Below are 6103 nucleotides of genomic sequence, written 5' to 3'. Positions count from 1 at the left end.
AGTTGTAGATACATTGACTGGTTAATTCCGCTTATATTTGAACATATATTTATTTCAATTCTTTGATACGTGGATTTTTGTAAGGTAAAAGAGTTTAATCCCTTTGATTTAAAACATTTGAATAAACTCTCAAAAGCGGGTAATCCCCTACTTATTTGCAAACATTTGTACAAAATTAGGTCCGGTTAACTTAGGTAATTTTGCGCCTGCCTAGTATACCTACTTACTTTGCCCTAAATCCAGACATTGTTGTAAGCAATTTTATACCTAAACTACAAATATTAGGAAAAAATATCGATTTACCTTGACTACTCTGAGGATAAATAGTTAGCTATGGTAACTTGTCAATTTATCACAAAAATATTTCGGCATTATGAACGTAAATTTACGCAACTAAAGTATGATCTTACGTCGGAGGTTCAATCTATCAAAAATACTTTCCAACATGGATTATTTTTAGTAGACATGTAGGTAACAGTTACTTTTAGTTTACTCTGTACCAAAACACCATTGATTTTTTATGCTTGATTTTGAAAATTGGCGCCACCGTATAAAATACTTTGAGCCAAATTAAAAAATCAGTACTTTATTGACTTTTCTTAAGATAAATACATAAAAAATAAATACATTTCTTATTCATTTACATGTCTGTTTAACTTCATTTTTCCTGGATTAGGCAGTAGGTACTGATACCATTTTATAATTTATACTAATCTACTTCCATTTACTATGTTATTACTATTTCAACAACTACGAATTTAATAATACAACTTTTATTTACCAACATAATTTTTGAAGCATTTGAAAATAATCTACAATTTGACGCACTCTATACTGACTTCTCTAAAGGCTTTGACAAAGTCGATCATAAATTTTTACATACTAAACTTTACGCTCTTGACATTTAAGACCCTTTCCTATCGTTTCTAAAATCCCACCTCTTCAAAAGAAAACAAAGTGTCATGATTGATAATTTCACCTCAAAGAGTTTTATGGTTACTTGTAGTGTAATGCAAGGTGCTCAGCTAGTCCCCCTTCTTTTTGATTGATTTGTTAATTATATTGTCATATCTCTGCCTAATAATTTAAAACTATGGTGACTGAATTACACTTTAAGATGATATTGATTATTTTCTTGAATTAAATATCAACTAATGCAACGTAATTTCTTACGGTAGAACTAAAAAAAATATTTCCGTGGATTATAAACTTAATAAAAAAATCCTTTCCATTGTAAATTCAATAAAAGATCTTGAAGTGATTCAAGACACCAAACTTAATTTTCAACACATTAATTATATCATAAATCTCTTAAACTCCTTGGCTTCATTAGCAGAGCTACATCTGATTTTGAAAACATATTTACCCTTAAAACACTTTACTGCTTTTTGATTATATCATGGTCTCCGTCATATGTTACTCATATAAATCGTATCAAATCAGCTATTTAGCAGATTTTTACGATAATTTGGTTGATACGATAATTTATTTAAATTTATAAGAAAAATTACAAATTAGAAATCACAAGAGACAATTATGAGTCTACTGGCATGAAACTTTTTCTTAATCTATCGAGTCTTTCAAAACGTCGATTTAATTTGCAACTATGGTGAAGGTGTATGGTGGGTTTTGCATGTTGGTTTGATTGGTGTTTAATTGAAGTGACGGGTAGACATAGAAAAGTCGGTAAGTGGTAGTATAAAAATATTTAGATTTAGTAAAATTTTTGACCACAAAGTTAATGTTTTCAATATGATAATACATTTACTTACTCTTACAAAAATCTTGATAGTAAATATCCGTAAAAGTATAAACACTGATTGATTTACAAACGGTGTACGAGTTAAAATATCACGAGTATTCCTGTTTAAAAAAATAAACTGAAGCATTGCTATTTTTTAATATACCACAATAAATACCATAAGAATAGGATGAACCAATAAAGTACGTAATACCATACAATGTAAGTAGGTACAATTGGACTGCTTCCCTACATTTTATTGAACGATGAATCCCACCGAGCTGCAGGGGTACTTGAAGAGGATAGAGGGCCGGTTGCATTCTACTTCCGATGATATTTTTGCGTGCTTTACGCTTCAGCAATAAGAGAGCTAATGTGCATTATATTTGTTTACACACACATATTATTCCTTTTTTCATCTACGCTATGAATAGTGCCACTCAAACTCGTAAGGTACCCTACCTACTGTAAAAAATCAGGAACACGCGAGCAATAAAATAAAATAAAACCGACTATTGATTTTTAAAACAACAATGGAATCTACTCTTGTATGCAGTCGGAAATACTGTTTGGTTAATAAATTATTTTATATGTGTGTATAAATGTACATACAGTGTTTTATTTATTTAGTTTTTATTGTTTAATTATAATCATTAACACTCAACAAATTTACCACTCTGACAGATATTTATTTGAAAAAAAAGTTTTTGCAATTTTTCACAATTGCTAAAATTCCGCGTTCATGCACTTTGTGACTGCAAGACGTTTGGTAATCTACCTTCCATTTGTTGTCGCTCCTACCGGAGGCTAGCGAGTATTATTCTGGATTCATCACAATCCTGGGCCTGTCTAATCAGCGCTGCTGCAACCGGTACATCGAACCACTGTCTAAGATTTCTGAGCCATGATGCTCTTTTCCGTCCCATACCCGGTCTGCCCTCTTTCTTTCCTGCCGTTTTAAGTTGGAGAAGGCCATACTTCTAAGTGCGGAATATGTGACAAAAGTATGGGGCTTTTCTTATTTTGCTTGAAACCGCTTCATTGAAGACACGATCAGTATGTCCATATCGAAATGTTATCAACCATCAAATTTTGTATTTGGGGTCTAAAATTCTGATTGTCCGTGCGCTCTGTTATCTAGCTCGTATCTGTTGTTATTAAGGTCGATCGTACTTGGAAGCGAGGAGCTAGAATCCCAACCGTTCACGTCCATGCACTCTGTAGCTGCAAGACATGTTAGGATATTAACTGTACAGCGCCCTTGAGGTGATTTTTCACAAAAATGGAATTAAATAAATTATCCAACTTGATATATTTGACACTACTCCATATAATAGATAAAAAAAACTAATGGGCTTGATTCAGAATAACAGAAAATAGACGTTTTGTCTTTTTTTCTCGTTATTTCTCATCATCAAATCAAATGCATCTTTCCGATCCCCTATTTCTTTATTCATCCTCCACCACTCTTCATCAATCTCCTTCTTTTCCTTCCCAATTTTTTATTTTTTATTTCGTTTTTTTCCATTACAAACAATGATTAAAAATAAAATAATGTGACCTCACTGGGACTCTCTTCGTTTTGTCCATATTTATTTTATTTTAATTTTTAGTATATTTATTTTTAATACAGTTTAAACCATCGTCACTTTCATTAAGTATAATTAAGTGAATACGTGTTTTGGATGGCAGGCCCTACTATTTTTATATACGAGTATACATTTTTTTTAGTTCCTATTTATAATCATTTAACCTGTACATCTGTTTGTATTCAAAATAAATAAATATACTTTTATACGTATACATCTTCAGTTATTTGAGTTAACTTGAAAAGCAATTTATAATCGTTGATTAAAATAACAGGTTTCTGCAATCTACAGTGGATACATTTTTTTGTAAAAAAATCGTTATGCTTTCTTATGTTATAATTTGATTTCAACGTAAACATTATTTTTTAGTTTCATTTACTATTTGTACGTATTTGACACATTCATCATCGTCACTTTCCTATCCGCATCCAGCGGTACATAGGGCACTCCAATTACAGCATTTCTAGATCAATTTTGTTTCATAGAATGTGAGATCAGTCTTAGGCTTCAGGGTGCCAAATAAATTTATTCCCTCTCTGTTGCAGCAGATTTAGATCTAAATATCCTCCCTAAGTAGGAAATCCAGCCTGTCTACAAACATTTTGATGTACGTAAAACATTGTTAATTCTCTAATCTTTACATATTTTGTTATTTACATTTTTTGTTTACGATTTCCCGTAGGGCGGAACTTCCTCATTGCACGGCAGGCATTATTATTTTTTTATTTTGAATCTTGAAATAGCGCACACATCAATATATACGTTTGTGTGCTCTAAAAATAATACTGTACATATATTTCACTTATAAATTGTTTAAAAAATATATATATATACTAACGTTCTTATAATTTTCCGAAATATTAAAAAATTTGTGGCCATATTCAACGAGTTTAAACAACTCACTATTAGAAAATGGAAATCAAGTTAGGGTATAGTGGAATTTGAACCTCGGACTTTTGGCCCGTGAGTTTGCAACACTAGCCACGGGACCACAAGCCGATTCTTTGTGTTTAAGTAGCGTAACCCGAACCACTGTTTGTTTTCCTAGGAAAATAAAATAAGTAAAGTACCCACTTGCACTAAATGATCGATGGCGATCGATGAAGGTTTTTCTTACCTTAATATTGTCCGCATGTACAGGTTCAATACTGGTTCACAGATGGAGGCAGATATACGTGTAATACCCTTTATGGGAGTGTGTGGATCCCTTTGTACGGGTCACGTGACCGATTCGTGACACGTGGCGGCAATATGCTCTCTCCCCTCTCCACCTCTCCAGACCCCACCCTAAGTCGGCCACAACTAAAAAGTTGCCAATATCGCTCGACCAATTTAACGACCTATAAAATAATTTTAATCAGGATTCTGTAATCTATATGTGAAATGTGAAACTGAACCAAAACAGTGAACGAGTGTTTTCGACTCCATGGCTACTCCTAGTAACAAACTAAAAGATGAGGGTATTATTATTTATTTAAAACTCCAGGTAAAATAATAAGTACTTCGGCGGAATTATTGCTAAAAGCAATATCTTCCAGCCAACCAAAAAACAGACGTCAAAAAAAAAGAGTTGGTCAATGTTATACCCTATGGTGGTGCAGAATATCAGTAATAAGACTTGGTACGGTTGATTGATGTCAATAATAAATAGTTAATATTACTGAGGTTAGAGAGCGACTATTTACTAGAAGAGACAAATCTAGAATGAATTGCCAAGCTGTGTGGGTATGCAGACGACTGTAGATATATTGTCGATACCAACAAAATACCTACATTCCTTACAGTACAAAATTTGTACTAAAAAACGAAAATATAAATCAAAAAATACATCCATGAAAAAAAAACAAACTAATTTTAAAAAACAGCTTTTTTTACTGGGGAGATAAGGCATATTAATATAAACTTTAAAAAAGTACATTATGTTTTACATATTAAAGGACGAGGAATGTGGAATAAGATAATTAGTTTGGAATGAGAGAGAAAAAAGAACCAAGGAAACAAAAGGGATAAAATATATTTTTTTAGAATGATAAAAATACTTTGAGTTTAGGTTTCTGAATATATATAGTAATGTTTCATGCGTTTCTTGGAAGTGGCTAGAGAAGGTGGATTTTTTTATATTTGAAGTCTAACTTGTCAACTTGCAAAATCGAAAAAATCTTTAAAAAGTGAGATATGTATTAAACATTACTTAGAATATAATTGTTTACAGTAATTATAACATTTTCAGTACAAAATACGGCTTTAATTGTGGAAATTTGAATTTCAAATTATCGGAGTATTCCAAAGTTGGAAATCTCCAAAATTAATTAAATTAATTATTTCACTATTGTTTCTTAACATAACCATAATTATTTCATCACTAATTACTGGTCTGTTAGGAAGAGCTGGCGCGAATATTACATTTACACATTGGGCTTGTATCTGTGAATAAACTCATGGTATGACATCACACGGCATACGAATTATGAAAATAATATCTGTTTCTCTCGCACTCAGACGCGCTTATGAGCGTGACAGAGACAACTATTGGTTTGTTTGTTGTTAATGATATTGTGATAAAAAAAATGCACCAGGTGCTCCTGCGCTCGTCTGAATTTTGCTGCGATTCTTAATAGTAAAAATATAATGGTACATATAAAATGTATGGGTATTCAGCTTTGGATTAAAAACACTGGTTTATTAAAATACTTTCTCATTTAATCTAGCCGCGTATGCATAGGTTTATTATCTAGTGTTGGTGCGTTCGCAAAACTTACACAAACGAATTTTT

The sequence above is a fragment of the Micrasema longulum genome, unplaced genomic scaffold (assembly GCF_059751315.1).
Source record: "Micrasema longulum isolate JH-2025_06_02 unplaced genomic scaffold, ASM5975131v1 h1tg001651l, whole genome shotgun sequence".
Taxonomy (NCBI): Eukaryota; Metazoa; Arthropoda; class Insecta; order Trichoptera; family Brachycentridae; genus Micrasema; species Micrasema longulum.
This window is presented reverse-complemented; position numbering follows the sequence as displayed.